The sequence below is a fragment of the Poecilia reticulata genome, chromosome 14 (assembly GCF_904066995.2).
Source record: "Poecilia reticulata chromosome 14, P_reticulata-male-v2, whole genome shotgun sequence".
Classification (NCBI taxonomy): domain Eukaryota; kingdom Metazoa; phylum Chordata; class Actinopteri; order Cyprinodontiformes; family Poeciliidae; genus Poecilia; species Poecilia reticulata.
In genome coordinates, this window is record NC_088843.1 from 605,398 (window position 1) to 632,275 (window position 26,878).

Sequence of the window (26,878 nt, forward strand, 5' to 3'; positions counted from 1 at the left end):
ACTGCCATAATACCCTATCATCAATTCCCTTTGTGCTGGCTGATTGCAGGCTCACAGGATTACAGCAGGCAGCTTCAATGAGCCACATTTGCAGGTGTAAGCTCAGAGTTTAGTCTGTTAGTCTCTGCAGCCCAGGATCACGATAAGAGCAGGAAAACCGAGCAGCGCTCTCTCTCTCTCTCTCTCTCTCTCTCTCTCTGCAGGGAGGATTGGCAGACACCAGCGTCTGCACCACACTAGCATCCAAAGCTAATTGGCACCCAGGTTTTATGATAAAATGTAAAGAATCCAGGTCAAATCTGAAGCAGGCAGAATTATGTGCTGAACCAAATCCAGGTAACTCCATCATCCCTGTCTCCCCGTTTGCGTCGGCGGCCATTTCTGGCTGCTAACAGGCCGAATGAGAGCCACTCAGGTGTTGCTTTAAGCCCGGCCAGCAGCGTGACCGGCCTTCCAGTCCGACACAAATCCACGCTCTCTTATTGTTCTCCTTACTCCTCTGTTGTTTCATCATTTCAACGTGATCGTTTTGCTGCTTTGGGTGTTTTTAAAGCATGCTAGCATTCAGGTTGTTCCCTCCGTCTCTGCGGCTCACTGTCGGCTCACACAGGTTGAACATGAAGCCGCACCTGAATAATTTATATTAAAATTCAGTCAAACAGGCAGAATCGCCGTCACACCTGCATCCTCCATGGATTTACTCCACCATAATTTACATCGTTTCATATTTATGTACAAAGAGGAAAAGTTTCACTGGCAGAAACTAAAACATTGACAGAAATAAACATGAAATAAACATGTTTTTAAAGTTTAACTGGTTTCATTTTGAAGTTAAAAGATTAACAGAATCTGATTTTTCTGAGTTTTTGCTCTGAAAAGTTTTTAAAGTTTTACTATTTCAAGATTATAAACTTATTTAGCTACAAAAAATTCCAAAACCTCAAATTTTCAGAAAAAATGTTAAAGTCAACATGACAACGATGGTTTTATTTTTTACAGACTAACTCAGCTTACACTGTCAGTATAATATACTTTAATCCAATATAAAGAGAACATCCTCAAACATGAATTTTGACAATAAATGCTTACTTTTCTAACTTCTTGCAGTAATGAGCTGTACTGCAGCACTGATGCTAAAGAGGAACAAGTGAATATTTTACTACAACTGTTGTGATTTCAGTTTTTCTCCATAATAACTCTTCAGTGAACAATATTTTATTAGCACCAGAACAATCTCATACTTTATGTTATTAGCACAAACGAATTTTAAACATCTAATTTGCAGCTAACTAGCTAACAATGCTAACACGTATGTAAAGTGTGGTAAGTGTTGTTGTTTGGGTCATTTATCTCTGATCTCTTTAAAAGATAAATAAAACTTTTAAAGCAAGACCTTTCTCACATCTTAATATTTCATTTCCTGTAAAAGCTGCATTGCTAGCTTGGATGTAATCAGTAAAAAAAAACTAAAATCGGTTTAAGCTGTGCTTGCTTCTTATTAGTATTCTGCTCTATGTTGGCTCTGATATGGCTTATTATTAATATTTTTAAAATATCACATTTAAAGCAGGTTTAATCTTTAGCCTTAGCAGCTAGCTGCGCCACAGGGCGAATGCTATCATAGACCTAAAAAAGAACAAATACAGAGTCCAGTTTTAGTCCTGCAGTTCTCTGCAATAACAGAAACTTTTTTGTTGGCATTTTAATAATCACACAAGTTCTGAATCCAGAGTTTAAAACTTTTTTAAACTTTTTGCAATGGCTAACAGTGATTCCGGCTAATGCTAGCTCATACGTAAAGAGGACCGACACACAGAGATTAGCTGCGGTATTATTTATTCTTTCCTTCTTTAAAAGAAAACGCTTGAAAATGTTTTTCTTAGTGTCTTAAATTATTTTACCAGACACTCATAGTCAAAGCTGTTTCAGTGTAGCAGCTAGCTGTGCTACAGCGCTAGCACTAGCTGATACCAAGTTTCAATCCTCGTCGGCCATTTTAGCTTTGGCCTGACAGAAATGACAGACGCATACTGGCTGTTTCTTTACTTTAGATAGTTTTCTATTTTTACATCTGCTTTGGTCTTGAACTTTGGGACCAATAAGGAGGCTAAAAGAACTCACACAAAAATCATCTACTGAAACATTTTTACCACATTATCAAAATAAACCAAAAAATCCAAAAAGAGACGATTAAGAAAACAATGCAATATTTGCACATATTGCATCCATTTTCTGTCTGTATTTATCAAATTACAAACAAAAACTAAGGTCAGAAATCAACACATAACTGGTTTTAAAGATGTATAAGATTATATCTGTTGATATTGTTTGCATGTTTTCAATAAACAAACTTTATAAAGTGTTTTTTACAGACATAAAACCACAAAGCACTGCAAAATAAAAATCCACCTTAAATTGTACAGAGAATGAAACAATCAGGTCAGATTTTAGTTGCTGAGGAATCTTCATAAATAATTTTTTACTACCTATTTGGCACAAGCTCTCAAACCGGCAGGATAAAGATGAACATTTTTCCTTAATCGCAGGTACTTTCTCTTCAAGAGAGAAAAGCTAACAAAGCAAAATGAAGCACAGCGTTTGAGGGAAAGGCAGAGCGAATGCTAGCAGCATTTAATCATCGGTAATTATATGTGTGATGTGTAATAACCGTCTTACAGCAAACATCGATCAGATTTAACCCAGCCGCACATTTTAGGTTCAGAGCACAGGCTGTAATTATAAAACTATTTTTAGATTAATAAAAAAGCACCTTTGTGTGAGAAACCAGGCAGGATTTCTAAAGATGCCCAGTTAAAACTTTGTGTCATCTGGTTTTTACATGTTCCAACAGAGTTCTTCATGTATCTGGACATTTTCATTCTTCCCGCCGCCTCCGTGTGCCGTACCAGGGGTCCCACTGACCTTGGCGCACTTTCATCATTTTTCCCGGTTTTCGTGGTTTCAGGAAGTGACGGTCTGATGCGCCGCCGCCGTCGCTTCCTCGTCGTCCGACTGCGACATCCGCCTCGCTCTTCCCGAGCGTTGAGCCCCGACTGCAAGAGGGATAAAAAGCAACTTTACATCATACACTGCAAAAACATAAAATATTACAAAATATTTCAGGTCTAGTTTCAACTTAAAACACCTCAGTGAACTTGAAATAAGACAAAATGAACTTACAGGTAACTTTTCAGCAAGAAAAGAGCTTGTTTTAAGTCAATAAATCCTTAATATAAATGATAAAGTTCTGGTTCCACCAGCAGATATTTTTGCTGGGAAAAATAATCAGCCAATAGAAGTATAACTTTTACATTAATATAAAAAGTTACTGACTTAAAACAAGCTCATTTCTCTTGCTGAAACGTTAACTGCAAGTTAGTTTTGTCTTATTTCAAGTGCACAAAGATATTTGCACTTGAAATTAGACCAAAACTACTGGTAGGATTTTGTGTTTTTGCAGTGTAAATTTTACTTTGACACTTTTTTCATTTATAAAAATCCAAGCAAATTCAAAAGGTTTTAATGAAGAGATTCATGTTACATAATAAATCTTATGAAAAACAGAGTCTCTCATTATTTTCTGATACATAATAGAAGTTTATCACTTTTCAAAATAAAAAATGATCAACTTAAGGAATAAACTTAATTATTTTTAGATAATTTACATAATACACCTTTTAAACAGACCCAACTGCGTTTGGTTTTGATATCTGTAGTTTTTATTTGTAATTGTTGAAAATAAAAATTCAGGTTTCTTGAAAATGAGATTTTTAATCTTAATGATTCAAACCTGGTTAGATAAAATGTTGCAAACATGTTTTAAGACATTTCTAGAATTTTATTTTCTCTTTTTTTAAATATTAAGCAGCATCAGAACCACTCCATGATTTATTAAAAACTACACTCTCAAACTGAACTTTATTATCGAAAGCGCACATGAATATAAAATCCTGCATCGTCAGATTTTGTATTTATGTCGTCTCTTTTATTTTTTTAAGCATTGAGAAAAGTGAAAAGTTGAAATGAAATCCCATTTACAGGATTACTTTTTATTGTTTGGCCCATTTTACACTCAAACTAATCCCAGGTTAGCTAACGACTTCAGCTCAGAGTAAAGCGGTTGCCATAGAAACGAGCTGGTTGCCATGGAAACGAGCCGAACACCAGCTCGTTTCTATGGCTCGTTTTCAGGACATTGTACAGCAGAAAATCATAATTTTGGCGTGCATGTCCATTCAGCTCCACACCGCATCCCAGTTATGCAAATGCAGCCGTCTTGTTTAGACAGGAAAATGATCCATGCAAACTCTTTTCTCTGCTGCGCATTCAGTCACTGCAGCAGAACAAACGCAGCACGCCAACGGTTTCCCTCATGCATCTGAGTTTGAAAACACGTCAGTCAAGTGGCGCAAAAATGACGAATCTGGAGATCGCTTCCTCTTTGCATGGCAGCAATTTTATTTGTCTGAATAGCGTGGGCCATCTGTAGGATGAGAGCAGGAGCGGCGCTGACCAGCCGACTCTTTGCATAGCATGCAGGAAGGATCGGCCGCTCTCACTCCATCCTGAACCTCCATTGAGCAGGTAGGACCAGCAATGAAAAAGAGACATCACTTTAACTGAATGGGAGCAGAGAGCATGAGTCAAATCACACGTTCATGCAGACAGAAGACAAAAACAACAGACGGAACAGGTGGCCTGAAAACAGCAGTTTGAAAAGCTGACAAAAGGGCAGCGACTCATTCCAGCAAACAAGGAAAACGCCCAAAGCAGAGAAAAACGCTGAAAGCTACTGTAGCAACGTCTGTCACCGTCACCCCACCCACAGCAGCATCCATCACTCAGGCCGCACACATCAGAAAGAGGATATATGCTGAGGGTAATGTCTACCAGCACACAGATTAACCTTTTGTTAAGCTTTATTTAACTGCCTCAATATTTATCCAGTTGGACAAAGAAGCCTTTTGTCTCCTGTTGTCCTCACTGAAACGTCCATCCATCATCTTTAACACATTCAGAAAGCCGCATGGTGAACCGCTGACCGCTAACCGGCCGACAGTTTACCATTCATTCAGGCCGCAGGGCCAGACGGCGGCAAGCTGCTGCTGCTGGAGAGACTCAGTGGAAACCATCAGAAATACTGCCTTCAAACTGGGACCACGCTGGGGACCAATGGGACCACGCTGGGGACCAATGGGACCACGCTGGGGACCAATGGGACCACACTGGGGACCAATGGAACCACGCTGGGGACCAATGGAACGGACCACACTGGGAACCAATAGGACCACACTGGGAACCAATGGGACCACGCTGGGAACCAATGGGACCACGCTGGGAACCAATGGGACCACGCTGGGAACCAATGGGACCACGCTGGGAACCAATGGGACCACGCTGGGGACCAATGGAACGGACCACACTGGGAACCAATGGGACCACGCTGGGGACCAATGGGACCACGCTGGGGACCAATGGGACCACACTGGGGACCAATAGGACCACACTGGGGACCAATGGGACCACACTGGGGACCAATGGGACCACACTGGGGACCAATAGGACCACGCTGGGAACCAATGGGACCACGCTGGGAACCAATGGGACCACGCTGGGAACCAATAGGACCACACTGGGGACCAATGGGACCACGCTGGGAACCAATAGGACCACACTGGGGACCAATGGGACCACGCTGGGAACCAATGGGACCACGCTGGGGACCAATGGAACGGACCACACTGGGAACCAATGGGACCACGCTGGGAACCAATGGGACCACGCTGTGGACCAATGGAACCACGCTGGGGACCAATGGAACGGACCACACTGGGAACCAATAGGACCACGCTGGGAACCAATGGGACCACGCTGGGAACCAATGGGACCACGCTGGGAACCAATGGGACCACGCTGGGGACCAATGGAACGGACCACACTGGGAACCAATGGGACCACGCTGGGGACCAATGGGACCACGCTGGGGACCAATGGGACCACACTGGGGACCAATAGGACCACACTGGGGACCAATGGGACCACACTGGGGACCAATGGGACCACACTGGGGACCAATAGGACCACGCTGGGAACCAATGGGACCACGCTGGGAACCAATGGGACCACGCTGGGAACCAATAGGACCACACTGGGGACCAATGGGACCACGCTGGGAACCAATAGGACCACACTGGGGACCAATGGGACCACGCTGGGAACCAATGGGACCACGCTGGGGACCAATGGAACGGACCACACTGGGAACCAATGGGACCACGCTGGGAACCAATGGGACCACGCTGGGGACCACACTGGGAACCAATAGGACCACACTGGGAACCAATGGGACCACGCTGGGGACCACACTGGGAACCAATAGGACCACACTGGGGACCAATGGGACCACGCTGGGGACCAATGGGACCACGCTGGGGACCACACTGGGAACCAATAGGACCACACTGGGGACCAATGGGACCACGCTGGGAACCAATGGGACCACGCTGGGGACCAATGGGACCACGCTGGGGACCACACTGGGAACCAATAGGACCACACTGGGGACCAATGGGACCACGCTGGGAACCAATGGGACCACGCTGGGGACCAATGGAACGGACCACACTGGGAACCAATGGGACCACGCTGGGGACCAATGGGACCACGCTGGGGACCACACTGGGAACCAATAGGACCACACTGGGGACCAATGGGACCACGCTGGGAACCAATGGGACCACGCTGGGAACCAATGGGACCACGCTGGGAACCAATGGGACCACGCTGGGGACCAATGGGACCACGCTGGGAACCAATGGGACCACGCTGGGAACCAATGGGACCACGCTGGGAACCAATGGGACCACGCTGGGAACCAATGGGACCACGCTGGGGACCAATGGGACCACGCTGGGAACCAATGGGACCACGCTGGGAACCAATGGGACCACGCTGGGAACCAATGGGACCACGCTGGGAACCAATGGGACCACGCTGGGAACCAATGGGACCACGCTGGGGACCAATGGGACCACGCTGGGAACCAATGGGACCACACTGGGAACCAATGGGACCACACTGGGAACCAATGGGACCACGCTGGGAACCAATGGGACCACGCTGGGAACCAATGGGACCACGCTGGGAACCAATGGGACCACGCTGGGAACCAATGGGACCACGCTGGGAACCAATGGGACCACGCTGGGGACCAATGGGACCACACTGGGAACCAATGGGACCACGCTGGGGACCAATGGGACCACGCTGGGAACCAATGGGACCACGCTGGGGACCAATGGGGCCACGCTGGGGACCAAAGGGACCACACTGGGGACCAATGGAACGGACCACACTGGGGACCAATGGGACCACACTGGGAACCAATGGGACCACGCTGGGAACCAATGGGACCAAATTGGGACCACTCTGTGGATCAATGGGATCAAACTGGGGACCAATGGGATCAAACTGGGAACCAATGGGACCACACTGGGAACCAATGGGATCAAACTGGGGACCAATGGGACCACATTGGGAACCAAAGGGAAAACACTGGGAATCAATGGGATCAAACTGGAGACCAATGGGACCACATTGGGAACCAATGGGATCAAACTGGGACAAAACTGGGAACCAATGGGACCACACTGGGACTCAATGGGTCCAAACTGGGACCACACCGGGACCACACTGGGACCAAACTGGGAACCAATGGGCCCTAATTGGGACCACACTGGGGATCAATGGGACCAAACTGGGAACCAATGGGACCAAACTGGGACCACACCGGGACCACACTGGGACCAAACTGGTAACCAATGGGCCCAAATTGGGACCACACTGGGGATCAATGGGACCACACTGGGAATCAATGGGACCAAACTGGGACCACACCGGGACCACACTGGGACCAAACTGGGAACCAATGGGCCCAAATTGGGACCACACTGGGGATCAATGGGACCAAACTGGGAACCAATGCGAACACACTGGGAATCAATGGGACCACACTAGGAACCAATGGGACCACACTGGGAACCAATGGTACCACACTGGGAACCAATGGGACCAAATTGGGACCACTCTGGGGATCAATGGGACCAAACTGGGAACCAATGGGACCAAACTGGGAACCAATGGGACCAAACTGGGAACCAATGAGACCACACTGGGAATCAATGGGACCAAACAGTACACACTGGGACCAAAGTGGGACCACACCAGGTCCGCACTGGGACCAAACTGGGAACCAATGGGACCAAACTGGGACCACACCGGGACCAAACTGGGAACCAATGGGCCCTAACTGGGAACCAATGGGCCCTAATTGGGACCACACTGGGGATCAATGGGACCAAACTGGGAACCAATGGGACCACACTGGGAATCAATGGGACCAAACTGGGACCACACCGGGACCACACTGGGACCAAACTGGGAACCAATGGGCCCAAATTGGGACCACACTGGGGATCAATGGGACCAAACTGGGAACCAATGGGAACACACTGGGAATCAATGGGACCACACTAGGAACCAATGGGACCACACTGGGAACCAATGGTACCACACTGGGAACCAATGGGACCAAATTGGGACCACTCTGGGGATCAATGGGACCAAACTGGGAACCAATGGGACCACACTGGGATCAAACTGGGACCAAACTGGGACCTCACTGGGACCAAACTGGGAACCAATGGGACCAAACTGGGAACCAATCGGACCAAACTAGGAACCAATGAGACCACACTGGGAATCAATGGGACCAAACGGTACACCCTGGGACCAAAGTGGGACCACACCAGGTCCGCACTGGGACCAAACTGGGAACCAATGGGACCACACTAGGAACCAATGGGACCACACTGGGAATCAATGGGACCAAACTGGGAACCAATGGGACCACACTAGGAACCAATGGGACCACACTGGGGATCAATGGGACCAAACTGGGAACCACTGGGACCAAACTGGGGACCACACTGGGATCAAACTGGGAACCAATGGGATCAAACTGGGACAAAACTGGGAACCAATGGGACCACACCGGGAATCAATGGGATCAAACTGGGGACCAATGGGACCACAATGGGAACCAATGGGATCAAACTGTGACAAAACTGGGAACCAATGGGACCAAACTTGGAACCAATGGGCCCAAATTGGGACCACACTGGGGATCAATGGGACCAAACTGGGAACCAATGGGAACACACTGGGAATCAATGGGACCAAACGGTACACACTGGGACCAAAGTTGGACCACACCGGGTCCGCACTGGGACCAAACTGGGAACTCATGGGACCACACTAGGAACCAATGGGACCACACTGGGAATCAATGGGATCAAACTGGGACAAAACTGGGAACCAATGGGACCACACTGGGAATCAATGGGACCAAACTGGGACCACACCGGGACCAAACTGGGAACCAATGGGCCCAAATTGGGACCACACTGGGGATCAATGGGACCTAACTGGGAACCAATGGGAACACACTGGGAATCAATGGGACCAAACGGTACACACTGGGACCAAAGTGGGACCACACCGGGTCCGCACTGGGACCAAACTGGGAACCCATGGGACCAAACTAGGACCACAGTGGGGATAAATGGGACCAAACTGGGAACCAATGGGACCACACTGGGAACCAATGGGACCACACTAGGACCACACCGGGGACCAATGGGACCATACTGGGACCAATGGGACCATACTGGGACCAATGGGACCACACTGGGAACCAATGGGACCACACTGGGGACCAATGGGACCATACTGGGACCAATGGGACCATACTGGGACCAATGGGACAACACTGGGACCAATGGGACCACACTGGGAACCAATGGGACCACACTGGGAACCAATGGAACGGACCACACTGGGAACCAATGGGCCCAAACTGGGACCTCACTGGGCCCAAACTGGGACCACACTGGCAGCTGATTCTGCAGTCTGAGCAGCAGGCCTCAGCGTTTGCAGCAGTTCCCACTTCGCTTTTCTTCTTTCTAACGTTTGTCATCAATAGAAGTTGATGGAAGTTAAATCTGGTTGTTCTTGTACTTCTGGTGTTTCAGTTTGTTTGGTTCTGAATTCCTTATTGTTCCTTCCAGGAAGCCGCGCTAAACCGTCTGCCAACCAGTACGCCCAGTCGCACAACCAGTTCATCTGCTCCGTTTATTGTTCTCCTGACAAAACAGCTGATTGTTCCTCTGTGAATCAATAGCAAAACCAGCTCCCACAGACATGGGGCCAATATCAGCAGCTGATATGTCTGAAATCAGGCCAGAATATCAGCGTATATTCATCATGTCCCATCGTTCCAGCGACCTGGTGGACACATTGTGGCTGCTGCTGGTAACAGACTGACATAAAACGGATTAACAGAGTTACAGTGATGTGTGTGTGTGTGTTTCATTTCATTTCAATGAAAACCTGTTTATTCTGACAAACGCCTCTGGATTTAAAATACTTTTAAAGGTAGAACATTCTAGTAACTCCAGCTTCGTCCCACAACATGACTGTCAGGTTAACTGGTCTCTCTAAATTCTCCCTAGGTGTGTGTGTGTGTGTGTGTGTGTGTGTGTGTGTGTGTGTGTGTGTGTCCTGTGTGTCTCTGTGTTGCCCTGTGACAGACTGGCGACCTGTCCAGGTGACCCGCCTCTCACCCGGAACGCTAGCTGGAGAGGCAGCAGCAGCTCCCAGTTAGGGACAAGGTGTTAGGAAGGAAGGAAGGAAGGAAGGAAGGAAGGAAGGAAGGAAGGAAGGAAGGAAGGAAGGAAGGAAGGAAGGAAGGAAGGAAGGAAGGAAGGTTCATACATCTATAGCTTTAATTTTAAATGGTAGGATGTTCAGATGAAGGAAATGATCTTCTGTGGTTTCGTCGTGTGTATAAATTGTTCCGATGCTAAGCTAAGCTAACTGCTTCCACTTCAGTCACTCGATAATGTTATCCAGTATATTTAACAATCTGCTGTAGTTTTCTGTTTGTAAACATGACGGTAGCGGTTTTAGACGGGTAGCACAGACAGACAGACTTGGCCATCTATCCGTGCTGCGGTAGGAAAATCTGACGAGGTAGCACAGATGGTCAGAACACGGGTTGTTTCAACAGATATCTCATGAAAACGTTGAGGTAGTTTTCCTCAATCCTTGCCCAAAAATATCAGACATATTCGGTTTCTGGAGCCGTTGCAAGTGTTTAAGCATCACAAGCAACATTTAGGTTGATGGGAAAATTCCAGCAGACTTCAGCCAACATGCTGAGGTTGCGGTGGATCCTGTCAGGAGAAGCTGAGCCGTCCGGCCCGGTGCCATGCGGCGCAGATAGAGCAGCAGATGAAAGGCCAGAGCAGTAACAGAGGAGACAGAAGGAAGTAAAGACAGATTTATTGACAACAACGTGAAGATGTGAAGGATCTGGAAATCAAGGGAACATTCCAGCTGGAGCAGACATGATGAAGAGACAGAAAGGAAGCCTAATGGAGCAGCAGATAGCAGGGAGACCCACATTTGTGCAAATGATAAGCAAATGTAGAAAGGTGAGCAGAGAATGAGAGGACGCGTCGAAGATTAAAGAAAAACAACTGAGAAGAAAAGGATGGAGCAGACGAGAGGACAGCGTTTCTGAGCCAGCTGTGTTTACGTGACCTCTGACCTCAGAGCCACTCCAATCTCTTCAAGACGTCAGCTCGACTCGCAGGCCTTCAGTCTGACAAGCATCTCACCTCGGCACGCTGCAGACAGAACATTCCCTCTTTATACCAAACTTACAATGACGGAAATATTCTCCAATCGTTTTAAAAAGATGGAAGAAATAAACTCTCCAAACTTTAACCTGAAGTCAAAATCTAGAACATTTCATGAAAACTATGAGCTTTTGCACTCAAGAAGAAGTCCAGCTACACTAACGTGATTTTTTCTGTTTATACTGAATAGAAACAAAATAATAATCATTATTTGTTTGCATTTTGCTTTCCAGATGCCGGAGCTTCTTATGAAACTTCATGAGGACCTTTTGTTCTTCTGAGGTCATTTAAAGTTCTGCTCATCTCTAATCCAACTTCTTCAACCTGTATTGTCACATTTATCTGATCTGATTCATCTGAAACAGAAAATAAATCTATGTAAAGAGAGTTTGGAAGGTTCTGGGTCCGGTTCCAGATTCTCCCAGTCCAGAAGTTACAGAACATGAAGTTGGAACAAAAAGCCACATTTCTGTTTGCTCGTTCCAATGCCCTGCTCTGAAGTCCACTTCCTGCTTTTGGAGCGGTCTCCGGTCCGCTTGGCGCTCACATTCAAACAAACCCAGACCGAGGTTTGGAGGAACAGAGGTCAGAGGTCGATTAGAGGTCACACCAAACAAATCGGACTTTCTGGACAAACTAACTGGAGCGGGATCAGTTGGTTTTTATCTTTTATTAAAGATAAAAACCTGAGCAGCTTCTGGGACAGCTCCACTCTGTAACCCGGCCTGAACGTCTCAGGAACCATCCAAACCCAAAGACGAAGCAGCACAACATGTAGATCAGATCAAAGTGTGACAGATCCTCTCTACAGCCTGAAATTTGTCTTCAGTCTTTTCTTCTCGTTTTTCACCATTTGTCCTCTGTCCCAAACCCTCTAATGTGTTCCCCGCCCCGCGCCCCCATCGTTCTCTGTCTCAAAGAAATATGTCCAGCAGGATTTATCTCCGTCCTCCAGCACTCAGCTCGCCAGGCCAGGACACCGAAAGAGCAGCAGCTGGTTTTTACACAATATGGGGAAAGGATGGATGGATTTAGGGTGGGGTGGAGATGGGGAAAGAGATATAGGCAGAGGGAAAATATGGAGGGGCATGACAGAGAGAGAAGAAAGGCAAGGAGGGAAAAAACACGAGACCTTCTGTGACGCTGAGCGAATGAAGAGTTATGTCCATGCTGGACCACGCCCTGATATTCAAACGCAAAGCGGAGCGAAGGAGAAGCTAACGCTTTGTTTCAGCGCTGCAGGCGTCACATGGCTGCAGTTCAGAGGGTCCAAACAGAAACACGCCATTTCATTTTTATTAATATGAATAAAATAAATCATCCACAAAAAGGAGCAACAGACAAAAGGAATTTCAAAATAAAAGGTTAAAGGTGACCTTTTGGGCTGCCAACAGATGAGCAATTATACAACCGTCCATCTTTGAAAAGCATTAGTGGAGCCTCCTGCACAACCAACCAGAATGCAGCAAGTCAGTAACACTATTGTCTTTTCCAGCAGCCATTGTACAGCGCATACAGCGGGAAAACCAGCTGACCAAACGCTGGAGATCAGCCTGTGTTGCTAGGCAACCAGGCAATACAGCTAATTCACTGCTAAAGCATTCCAGCTAGTTAGCCGTTTTAAAAGCTAACTAATCAGCAGCTGGCTGCATGAGGTTTGTACATTTCTGTGGAGACACAGATCTTAAAATCCACTCATGACGGCCTTAAAAAGTCTTAAAGGGACCTTGTTCTGTACCGTAACACCAACCGCTACGATTTCACCATCCAAGGTCAGGCACCGAGTTCGCAGCAATCAGAACAAACTGATGCATTTATTAATTAACATTCTTGATTAATCATGAAATTATAGTAAAATAGAAACAGAAAACAAAGAGGCATCACTTTGAAATCTCAACCAGACGAGTTTCTTTCTTTTTTCACGGTTATTTTACTGATTTCCTTTGATGAGTCAAAGAGGTTTTAGCTCAGACTTGGTTGCTTGGTGGTAATAAAGACAAAAGACTGAAATAACGGCTTTGAAGTCAGGAGATTATCAGCCGAAGGATTCAGATCCTGATGTACCGTCACTGAACACGTCGATCCTCACAGGGTTAACAATCATTTATTGATTTCAACTCCAGCAATTCAACAAAGAGTTGCTTTTCTGTGTTAAACACAGTTAGAGAAAAAACCCTGATAACCTGACTAAACGTGTGGTTTACAGCCCCACCAGATGTTGTAGAAACGTCACTGAAAAAGCAGAACATCAGAACAAGACATGCACTGCAAAAACAAAACCTTTCATGTTTTTTTATCTAGTTTCTGTTGCAAATATCTTAGTTCACTTGACTAAACTAACTTACAAGTAACATTTTACGCAAGACATGGGTTATTATTTTAAGTTCTACTGAAGGATTATTTCATTAAAACATGATATTTTCCCCGTGTTGTAAGTAAGATTTTGTGTTTTTGAAGTGTGGTAGCCAGTTATTAGGCTCAGAAGTTGGATAGATTTGCATTTTGCCATTAATGAATGAATTCATAAATTAAAAACTTGATTGGGATTCTTTCCGGTTTTACAGTAAAATTTGATGAAAGGATATATTCAAGTGTAAAATGTTAAACTGGCGGCCATGTCAGTGTTCAAAGCAAGACCATTTCACAACAACAACAACACGTCGCCCGTGAAGGTCAAAGGTCATGATGTCATCAAGGTGAGCAGCGCCAGCGCTAACTATTGCTTCACAGCAGGAGGAGCATTTTCTTCTGGAGACCAGGATGAACGAAACACTTCCTGCTTCTGCGCATCGAACTCCGTCATTTTTCAGACTGATAGGCGAAACATTCATGTGTTTAAAACAGACGACACTGAAAACCCTGAAAGTAAAACACAGTGGAGCCTCCTGCACAACCAGCCAGAACACAGCAAGCCAACAACTAACCGCTTGTCTTTTCCTGCAGCCATTGTACAGCGCATAAAAACCAGCAGTTGGAGATCACCTGTGGTTGCTAGGTAACGGGCTGAGCTTCGCTGTGGTCGCTAGGTAACGGGCTGAGCTTTGCTGTGGTCGCTAGGTAACGGGCTGAGCTTCGCTGTGGTCGCTAGGTAACGGGCTGAGCTTCGCTGTGGTCGCTAGGTAACGGGCTGAGCTTCGCTGTGGTCGCTAGGTAACGGTCTGAGCTTCGCTGTGGTTGCTAGGTAACGGGCTGAGCTTCGCTGTGGTCGCTAGGTAACGGGCTGAGCTTCGCTGTGGTCGCTAGGTAACAGTGGCGTCAAATGTGATTTAACAATCGTTTTTGAAATGGCTTTTTTTCCAAACATCAACAAACATGAACTTATTGCCAAAAAATGTCTGCGTGTTTTTAATCTGTTTGCAGAAGCAGCACAGACACAAAATACAGAACAAACACATCAAAACGTGAATTTTGCTCAATAGTTTCTCTTTAAGGTTTAGGTTTTATGTGCGAGTTATTAAAATAAGCAGCTTAAATGTTTTTAGAGGGAGTCTGAAGTATTTTCATATTGCAGCCGGTCTAACTCCAGTGGACACAGAGGAACCTCTTCTCTACAGAACCCAACTTAAAAATCCACACGGCTCGTTTAATGGGCTTCTAAGACCCTCAGACGGATGGAGTAGTTTCAAATGGAAAGAAAATCAATAAAGCACAAAGTTAAAAACAAATTGTGCCCCAAACATGGAATCCACGTGATAAAAGTTGAAAAGTTTCAGCATTTCAGCCTGAAACCATGAGGAAGCGAGCCCCACCGCGCCGCCTCGACATGACTGAGGTCTCAGTGAAGAATGTGGAGAGCAGCGTCGCCCACGCTCACTCTGCTCCTCTTCACAAAGATGGGAACATCGACAGTTTACAGGCACCTTTAACATGGTTTAATCACACCTATACTTATCATATTAATGTGGCCTTTGAGGATTAGCTCAGTAAACGACAGCGGCGACGGCTGATTCCTGTGATAGATAGATAGAGTGCTTTGGGTTTGAGCTCGCCCGCTTTCACAGTGACTCACAGCATTATGGTTCTCAGACTGAGACAAACAGAGATTTACTGGGCTTACCCACCGCCACACAGGTAGACACACACACACACACAGGAGCAGGAGCTTTAGGACACACACAATTAAACACAAGCACCGACTGCACGCAAACAGATCCAGCGATGTCGAAATGGCTTTGAATTATTACAGACGATTCTCATGTAGACGGGAATCAAAGGAGGAGAAAAATGCAGAGCAAGTAGCAGCAGCAGCTGTTTGCTCAGAGGTTACGCCGTCACATGAGGAAGGGACAAGAGAGGCTCGTCAATCACACTGCTGCAGCTGCTGCAGCCAGGCTGTTGATGCTGCTGCAGTCAGGCTGTTGATGCTGCTGCAGTCAGGCTGTTCATGCTGCTGCAGCTTCAGCTCTCCTGCTGCTGCAGTCAGGCTGTTGATGCTGCTGCAGTCAGGCTGTTGATGCTGCTGCAGTCAGGCTGTTGATGCTGCTGCAGCCAGGCTGTTGATGCTGCTGCAGCCAGGCTGTTGCTGCTGCAGGGCTCCTGCTGCAGCCTGGTCTCACCATAACTCTCATTCTCGCTGAGTAAATACAGTTTTCATTTCTGCTGAACAAAATGTCCCATAAAGAGGAAAATGCCTTTTGAAAGAGATTCAACAAACAGAGACTTTAACGGATCAGGAAAACCTGGATGTCGCCTGTTAATTTCTATAAAACATTTACATAAAAACATTCATTCATTTTATAAACCAAAAGGATGAAAACAAAAGATCTTACCTGAAAAAATTTATAATCAGCTGGACGACTTTTCTGATTATTTAAAATGAACTTCTTTTTTATGAATTCATATAAAAGTCAAAATTTTTTAAGTAATGCTGAAAACATTTCCATATTTTATTTATTTTTGGTGATTATTAGTTTAAAATCCATGGATGCTTTATATTATATCAGAATATTTACTTTCTTTAATAACTGTTTGCATTCAGTTACTTTTAAATTTGAAATGATTATTTTTATAATCGTCATCATAATCAGGTTAATGTAGTTTTCTGTTTGGAAATGTAATCTGCCTTCAGGGATTATTTCCTTCTGTATTTTCTCTCACATTATTTGATTTTTTTAATTGATCTTCACATTTATGACATTAACATCAGTACTGATGTTGACATTTTATCGTTTCATGAATAAAATCCTTTTTATCAGATTTACAGGCAGAATTTCAGCTTTAAAACTTGAGATTATGAACAGAAGGTTAATAATCCATTTTTAGGAGATTAGTCGTGTTTGCATTTCGATCAGAAATGTCTCCATGACAACAGAACGTCGTTTTAAGGTATTCTGGTGTTAAAATGTTATTTTGAATCTTCAGTTTGATGCAGCAGATTTTTGTTTTCTGCAGTTTCTCCAGACGCTGTTTTATAATCAGTGAAACTATAATCTCTTTTTAATCTCACAGATTAAAACATAATTATAACTCATGATGGATGTTAAATGTTAAATTTGTTGCTATATTCTTATATCATAATTTAGTCAATGATTTCCTAAAATGTAAGAAATCTGCTAATCATGTAAACTGAGTTTTTCTGACCTCATATATCTGACTTTACTGTAAAGTCTGTATTTTATTCATTTATTATTATCGCTTATTTTTTATGTGCATTTATCTGTTTGCTGATATAATTCAGTGAACCAACTGAGAGACAAATTTTATAAACTAATTATCTCTGGTATATTTTCATTATAACTTGAAAAAGTAGCATAAAAATCACTATAACTAAAGTATTCTCAGTTTATCAAGTGAAAATCTTACTGTAAATATTTATCAAATAATAATAAATGCTGAAGCAGGGATATTTGTTTACCACATTAATCAGACACCTGATTTAACTGCAGTATTTTAATAAAGGAACAATAATAATTATAATGATAAATTGTTTTAGAAAGCTGATACTGTGAAATTATCTTTTATTAAAAAAACAATTTATCTTCATGTGACGACATTTCAAAACTGAATAAGCAAGTAAAGAATAAAATATTTAAAATAAATCACATAAAATTCTAGTTTAGTTAAATTCCTGCTTTACATAACTCGCGTTTCTGTTGCGTCATGTGGAGCTTAAAGGTTTAACACTGAGACAGATTCAGTTGTTACTTATGACTACAGTATGAAACTTGACTCACAGCAGAAATGTCACACCTACGTGATTAAATATGACTGATGATCATTTTAACCCTTCAGTCCGGCATGTGGTGCGTCGTCCCGTCATCCTTATGTCACTGGTCTGAAAATAACCGGAAGCGCCAATCAACAGGTTTCTGACTGAAGCAAAAAGATGGTTAATGTGTGTGTGTGTGTGTGTGTGTGTGTGTGTGTGTGTGTGTGTGTGTGTGTGTGTGTGTGTGTGTTAATTCTCCATAATGTGTGTCAACAACAACACTTCATCATCATATTGTGGGGTTTCTAGTTAAAATGACGTCAAACCCCTGACCTCTGACCCCGGTCACAAACCCATCACTGCACCGACAGAGAACCAATTAGTCACACATTTTTACATCCGCACACAAACACGCAAAACAACAGAGAAAACGGCGCAGTAATGTGCGTCTGCGCCCGCAGAAATACAAAAACACATCATATAAATGCGCATCTATTGGAAAACAGTGAAAATGTTTAAATGAGCACACACACACACACACACACACACACACACACACACACACACACACACACACACACACACTTCACTGGTGGTCCTGGTCGGTAAGAAGCTAAAGCTCCTTCTCCTTTGTCTCCTGTGGGAGGCCCAGACAAAAGCAACAACCTGACAGGTAAACAAGCCGTCATGTTTGGGCAGAGCGACCTGAAGAAAAGCCTGTCGCGGTTCTCAGCCTCACCCGACACACCCGCCTCCGCACATTTCCCTTCACTCCTGTCAGAGTTTCAACACTTCCAGCTGCTGCTGTGTGAATCTGAACCACAGTTGGGGTTTAGGAGGAGCAGTTTGTGTAAAACACACCACGAGGTCAAATTGAGCTGATTTCATCACTGAACTCGTTAGCTTTGCTAATATCACTGAGGCTATTGGTGGAGGAAGCTAGCGTTAGATAGAGGCGGGTTCCCATAGAAACGGGCATTTAGCATAAGCTAATGCTAAAGCGCTAAATTCAAACATGTTCAGACCCCCGTGAGTCAGTGACACAATATGTAGCATAGCATAAAAACAAACATAGCATAGTGTAGCTTAGCGCCCTCGTCAGGCTAAAAGCTAACCTGAATGGTTGCTCTTCCAAACGGACATTTCTCTGGTGAGTGATGCTAACTCTGGTGCTAATTGTTACTGCAGGACATCAGTAGATTTTAAACTGTCGCTGCTCAGGAACACATTCTGGGTTCAACACCAACATTTGCTGCTGCGGCCCAACATCATCCGGTGGAAACAGAGCGGCTCCGGAAACAACTATTATTATTATTATTATTATTATTATTATTATTATTATTATTTAATGGCGGTTGGCAAGAAACGTTAAGGTTGCATTACCGCCACCTGCTGATAGGAGTTTGACTCAAAACGTCCTTAATTACAGAAGTATTTACAGTATGATCATATTCTGTTAAAATAACTAAATTAAAATGTGAATTATTTTACTATTTCAAATTCAACCATAACATTGATATTTTCCTGTATTACGTTTCTGTATTCTGAATAATGAGCTGTTCTGTGTCCAGATTTCTCTCTTCTCTCCTGTAGCGCCGCCTTCCTCTCATTTTTTGTCTAACTATATATTTTTGTTTCAGATTTATTTGTATTTAAGTAAATACTGCAGTAAATGTAATAGTAACCGCATTTCCATTACAAATATATGCAAAACTTTGTCAATATTTTTGCCAATATCTAAAAAACACAGTTTGGCAATCACATGTGAATAAGTCTGTTCACATGATAAGTTTAAAAAACACGCAGCACCATCATCCTTCTACCACTTCCTGTTGTCTTCCATTTTGTCTTTTCCTCCAGTAGTAACTTCTGGTTGATGATCATGTGACTAATGGTGCGGAAAAAGTGTTTCTATTGCAATTTTTCAAAATATCATAATTTGATTATAACCAGAAACCCAGTTCATCCTGGAGCAAAAGCTTTTATCAAAAAAACAGTTTTTTTCAATCAAAACAATTTTATTTTTGTAATTTGAATTTGCACCATTATGAAAGCACAGCTACTGACTGTTTCCATTAAAAATATCATTTTCAAGAAGCTTTTATGAAATAAAGTCATGTTAAATTGTGAAATGTTTTTAAAACAACTTTATACATATAATAAAATAAGGTTTTATAGTGTATAATATTTTTTTACACACTTATTCATACATTGTGAACCTTGACCACATGTCCGTCCATCTCTCGTTTGAATTTGTTCCAAATCTGATCATTGCACCCTGGAAAATAATGCTTTAAAAATAAAAAGGCTGTGCTGTGGATGAGCCCTGCGGTCTGATTCCATCTTTTCATTACCTTCCTCTGACTCCGCGGCGACCGAAGCCGAACACGTGAAGCACAACATAAACACGAAGTTTAATCATTTCTCAGCCTGTAGGTCATCAAGCCGAGTCATAGTTTAGCGTTTTTATTGAAACCTTGATCAGATAAAACTGTCAGAGGGAGATTTGGACGGTGCGTTACTCCAGAGGCCGAGCAGCGCGGTGGGAAAGCTCTGCTCACAGGCTGAAGATAACCAGAGTTCATCTTCCTCCTCCTCCTCCTCCTCCTCCCTAACTCCTCTTTAACCCGGCCCGGGTCAGGCTACTGTGTGTGTGTGTGTGGACGCACACACACATGAGGAGCAGGGAGAATGTTGTTTTGGTGTAGAAGTGATGTTCTCTGTAGAGCTGCTGCTCTTCGGCTTACCGGGTTTTTGCTCTTCCTTCATGACGCAGCTGAGCTGAAGTCCTGCAGCTTCTGATTGATGAGCCCAAAGAAAGGTTTTTATTTCCTCCGCAAGTGCGCCGCTGCTTTAGAGAGAAGTCTTCAAAAGACTCTGCACTCTCTCTGGCCTCGTTAATGACGGAGTCCTTGTGGGTTTTTATCAGAAAGCAGAACGTGAGAAGGAGCTAAAGTACCTCCTGCTAAAGACTCTCATGCTCGGCCTTTAGAGCTGCAGATAGCGTTTTATCTGACAATCAAGATAAAACTGCCAGGCTGAGTTTACTGTTCCAGCCTTCCCCCCTTTCCATTCCCGCTCTGGGATCATGTGGGATTCCCAGGGAAGGGCAGTAAATTGTCGGACGGGGCGACGTTGTCCTCTCCCTCCTGAATACCTTTCTCTCTGAGAAGCAGATAGAGGAGTTTCACCTACATGTCCTTTCTGAAAAACACATCCATCATGGTTTTTTCCTCAGGGATGATGAGAGCTTGAGGTGGAGCATGTGCTGATGTAAATACGACCGTGAATGCGTGTTTCTCAGGTCCAGCTACTTCCAGGATTTGCTTTGTGAGATGAAATACGCTGCTGACCTTTTCTGTGATTGACAAACGTCGCTGGAGCTGCTCAGCAGGCATTTTTCTGCTAATCAATAAGCGATGCTCGCTCTCTGAGACGTTCCGCCAAGAACACGTCAGGCTCTCTGGCTGCAGCAGGATGCGGCTGATATATGAAGATCTCAGACAGGGACGGAATTTGCAGGTGGTTTTACGGAGCAGCATCACTTTGGGTCAGCTGTCAGTTCAGGTGTGAGTCAACCTGAAGTCTCCATCAGTCGACCCAAAGCTTCAGCCAACATTTCTGCAACATCTTCTCCTAATGGACACAACAGCAAACATTCAGAAATCCTCTCATGATAATCTGTAAGCAGATTTAAAGGAACCAGCTGATGTAAAGAACATCGTCTGCATAGAAAGACACAAACCAGATCCTCTCCATGGTTTAAAAGTTTAGATGTGATTATCTTACAGTTACAGCAGAAACAGCTCAGTGTCTTTTCTTTCCATGTTTTATTTAAACATTTTTTACATGTTTTATTGGTTTTAGTGTTTAAACCCAACAGAGTTAAAATAAAGGCCTGGGGTCTAGTCAAAGCCTTTAATCAGGTATTTATTTGTTTATGTTGTTATATCATCGCATCAGACAAAATGTAAAATTAATAGTTTAAACGTGGGTGACAAAATAAAAATGAATCACAAAGTTATAACTTCATGTCCATTTTGCAGAAATATGTCATAAATAATATAAACTTTCTCTCAGAACCGCTCTGATTCGTCCTCTGTGTCCTTTCATCGTGATGATTTATTATAAATTTGCAGCTTTATTACTTTTTCCTCCAAACGTTTAATAGTTTTGTTAACAGTCAGAAAGTGGGGGCAGAAATCCTCTCCATGTTTTTCTCTTCATGTTTACCCGCGGTAACCATGGCGACAAGCAGCTGGAAATCATTTCACAACAATCCCAACAGTCATTGTTCAAAAGAATATTTCATGTGAGCAGAATAAAACGGCACAGAAAGACACTAAACAATCTGTTTTTCATGTTTTTAATTCTCTGAAACTAAAACTCTTCATTCAGAGGTTTTGGTATTTAGATAACAGCTTTATTTCCCTATTATATGATATTTATTACTGTTATTAATAATGTGACAGTATGAATACTGTCACATTAACTCATATTTTAGTTAGCTTAACTCATATTTTAGTTAAGCTAAAATATGAGAATTTTATGTCTCATGAAATAATCTGATTTAAAACTTGAAGCAAGAAAAGTTAATTCAGATTTAAGAAAAATGTTCCTGTGTTTTTATATGAGCTGCATGAAAATATCTGGTGTCAACCGTAAATAATAATTTAGGTTTTTAATCAAACGTTAGACTGAACTTTATCACCAAACTGCAGTTTGAAGATCAACAACTTTATAGAGAAATCAAACCTTGGAAAACCTTGAATGGTTTCCAAGGATTTAAAGCACCGAATGAAACGAAACGTTTCATCAAAACTAAAGTGAAACATGACTGAGGGTTTGGCTGCAGCATCAGTTGTTGGACCTGCAGCTTGTTGGGTGACTGAACAGCCGTTTGGCCTGGTTGGAGCGTTGACCACGTCATTGTCGCTGCAGCGGGAACCAGGGCAGCCGTCCTTTGTTGTGAAGTCAGACAGAAACGTTCGGAGGGCGCGGCGTCACCGGGCAGCCTGAAACGTCTCAAACTTTCGGCTCACATATTTGTCCTGGAAAAAACAAAACCAGCAACGCAAAGAGCCAGTGAGCAGGAATGCAGTGACTCACAGGAGGCTGGAGAATCTCGTGAGAAGAGACCTTTCTTCTTGTCAATGTGTCGCTTTTTCTACGCAGCGTAGTTTTACAAATCCAGCCTTTGAGACGAAACGTCACAGTTACTGAAGGGAAGTACCAGTGACACCAGAGGAACCGGTACCAGAACCATTCAGCTCGCTGAGCAACATGACCTCATGACCTTCAGTGATGCAGAATCAGAGCATGAAAGCACAGATTGGTGCTTTAGTTACATTTACTAACTTACTTTTTAAAAAATTTTTACTTTTAGGAGTTTTTTTTACAACACTACTTTTTGTCATAACGTATCACTTCTTTTATTTGAGTTAAAATTTCTAGATACTCAATGAATGAAGAAAAAATTTGATTTAAACAAAAACTCACCAAACCTGCAGTTTCATATAAATGTGCAAAACTTTGTCAATATTCATGTCAAAAAACACAATTATGCAAATGCAAAGTTTCAGAATCAGAAATGCTTTATTGTCACTGTGAAAGGAAACACAACAAATCAGAAAAATAGCAGCTCTTCAGGCAGGGCAAACACATAAACATAAGTATATTTAGATGAATATGAAATGTATAATATAAACACAAAAACAACCAGGAGGTTAAGAAAATGATAAGGATATAAACTAATTTTAAATCCCATTAAATAAGAATTAAAATCACAGCTGAATGAGTTTGTTTATGGGATAAGTTGTTAAAAACACTCAGCGCCATCATCTTGCTCCAACCACTTCCTGTCTTCTTCTTCATGGTTTCTGCCAGTAGTAACTTCCTGTTGTTGATTATGTGACTCAGGATGCAGAAAAAAAGTTTAATTTCAGTTTTGGAAATAAACCAAAAGCCTGATCCCAGCGTCAAATTTTTTATTTAAAATGTTTTTTTCATAATTTCTGTTTCCGTTAAACAAATTTAACTTTAAAATGTCAAACTGAGTAAATATATGTTCATTGGAATCACAGCTGCAGTTTAAAGTTTAAAACTGAAAGAATCAGATTTTCAAAACGTTTTCTTTTGATTTTGTTATTTTGTAATTATGTTATTTATGTGAATTATTGTCATTATTTTGGTCCATATGAGGATTTTTAAACATTAAATGACTGAAGTTCTTGAGAACTAAATACAGTTTCAGTCATTCCTGGGACATTTTTACTTTTCATGAAGTGAAACGAGCTGAAGTGGCTCTGCTCTGACCTGGCTGCTCTAAACTCCTCTGAATATGAGCGATATGTTGTTCATGTGTTCATATATTCATGTGTTGGCCTTGCAGCAGATACAGGTGAGCAGGGAGTCAGTGGCAGCTTCTGAATCATCTCTGGTCTTTTTGTTTGGCAGACCTTCGCCTCGCCTCCTGCCTTTTCAGCGCCCCTGAAGCGAGAAAGCTGCTGCACTTGCTGCTCTGTGCGCCGCCTCGTTGGCCCACCTTCAGCTCCAAACTCCCGTGACAGAACAGAACACTCACTTTGTCTCCCTGTTTGTCCAAAAATTGTTTCAATATGTATTTTTGGGAACTGTGATGTTTGCGTAATAAATCTTTGTGTCAGGGGAATACAAAGAGAGCTATAGGTCAAAAGCTGGGTGGGTAACACACACACACACACACACACACACACACACACACACACACACACACACACACACACACACACACACACACACACACACACTCTCCCTCTCTTGTTAACTCTCCATCTACTTTCCATTCTGGCCGGTGAGGCGGTTTTTCCGTCGGTTCTTATAGAAATGTTTCAAACCTGCTGCCAAAAGCTACGGAGCTACAATCAGGTCAAAAAGAGGTTTTGTGTGAAATAAAGTTAAAACTGAATGTCAAGTACATTGTTTTTTATTTCAGTTCAGCTTGAGTGAATAATTTAATACTTTACTCTTGATTTTCTGTATTAAAAACAGTTTTTACCATTTTAAAATGTTGACATAAATTTAGACTTTTTCATTTTTCACTTTTGAGTAGAAAACCATATAAATCTTTGAATTAATATTTGTATCTCTCATCCTAATGTTTTAATCTTTAAACTGCAGAGGATTCAGTATTTATTTCAGTTTTCATGTAAACATAATGCTAACACTGGGTTAGATCTGCTGACCTCAGATCAGCAGGTTAGATCCCTAACCCAGATCTGCTGACCTCAGATCAGCAGGTTAGATCCCTAACCCAGATCTGCTGACCTCAGATCAGCAGGTTAGATCCCTAACCCAGATCTGTTAGATCTGCTGACCTCAGATCAGCAGGTTAGATCCCTAACCCAGATCTGCTGACCTCAGATCAGCAGGTTAGATCCCTAACCCAGATCTGTGTTAGATCTGCTGACCTCAGATCAGCAGGTTAGATCCCTAACCCAGATCTGTTAGATCTGCTGACCTCAGATCAGCAGGTTAGATCCCTAACCCAGATCTGTGTTAGATCTGCTGATCTCAGATCAGCAGGTTAGATCCCTAACCCAGATCTGCTGACCTCAGATCAGCAGGTTAGATCCCTAACCCAGATCTGTGTTAGATCTGCTGATCTCAAATCAGCAGGTTAGATCCCTAACCCAGATCTGTTAGATCTGCTGACCTCAGATCAGCAGGTTAGATCCCTAACCCAGATCTGTGTTAGATCTGCTGATCTCAGATCAGCAGGTTAGATCCCTAACCCAGATCTGCTGACCTCAGATCAGCAGGTTAGATCCCTAACCCAGATCTGCTGACCTCAGATCAGCAGGTTAGATCCCTAACCCAGATCTGTGTTAGATCTGCTGATCTCAGATCAGCAGGTTAGATCCCTAACCCAGATCTGCTGACCTCAGATCAGCAGATCTGTTAACTGATTTTTCTTTTTTGATTATTTTCTAAGTTTTCCTGCTTTGTCAGCTTCAGACGAACATAAACGTTCCTCGTCTGACAAGAGGAACCGAGCTAAAGAAGAATCATCCTGTGGAACATTTTGATATTTAACTTAATAATAATCTTTATTAGGGTGAATATGAAGCTTTTAATATAATTTATAACTCGGGAAAAATCAGTTCAGCCTACATTTAAATATTATTATCTATATTCTTGCTCTGCAGCCGTCACTGTTCCTTACATATTATGGCTGATTAATTATTCAGGCTCACTTTAGGCTCTGATTTGGTGAAGCTGCAAGAAACATTTTATATTTTATGTACAAAGAGCAAAACTTCCCTTTTATTTAATTTTAATCTTAATGTCTGTTATTGCTTCTCTTCAGAGGTTTGTTTTTATTTCTACATCATAATCTTCATAAAGCTTTTTATCATTTCTAATTAACCTGAAGACCCTGAACATGTCATGTGACTCAACTGGTTTTACTGGTTTATGTTCTGGTCTAAAGTTTAATGCTTCATTTTACCAGGTGTTCCTTTAAAAACAAATGCTAATCTACTTTAATTTACATAAAATATTAAACGGAATATTTTTTACTAAATATATAATTTTTTAAACTGACTGCAGATCGAACACATTGTTTCCTGTTTTCCTGAATTGTTTCCCGATGACTGAACTGTTCAATGTTTCTGAATATTGATCTCATATCCAAAGTGGATTCTGATGCTCCTGGATTAATAATCCTCTCCACTTCCAGATCCAGATCCGAAACTCATTAACTGGAAAACCAGGAAAAGAAAAACGTTAATGTGTCTTCCTCTTTAGAAAGATTATCTTTCGATCCAAACGAAGACATCAGTGGATGAAGCCACCGAGCAAAAGCACAGGGCCGTCACCAGGCGTGGCTGCGGGGGCCAAAGCCCCTCTACATTATAATTATATTATTACTATTTGTTCATTTTGGATTATTTTTAAACAAAAAACTCCAAACAATGACTAGAATAAG

The 26,878-nt window shown here is 43.0% G+C and overlaps 2 long non-coding RNA genes across 2 annotated transcripts; one reads left to right on the forward strand and one right to left on the reverse strand.

The window, feature by feature from the left end:
• Window positions 1-2,288: 2,288 nt before the first annotated feature.
• Window positions 2,289-19,166, reverse strand: LOC103459995 (uncharacterized). Its single transcript, XR_532840.2, has 3 exons — window positions 19,026-19,166; window positions 17,956-18,036; window positions 2,289-3,053 (listed from the first exon to the last, which is right to left on the reverse strand). It is a non-coding gene; the product is annotated as an uncharacterized LOC103459995 (long non-coding RNA).
• Window positions 4,235-10,412, forward strand: LOC103459994 (uncharacterized). The gene is made up of 2 exons (XR_532839.2): window positions 4,235-4,584; window positions 10,128-10,412. It is a non-coding gene; the product is annotated as an uncharacterized LOC103459994 (long non-coding RNA).
• Window positions 19,167-26,878: the final 7,712 nt, after the last annotated feature.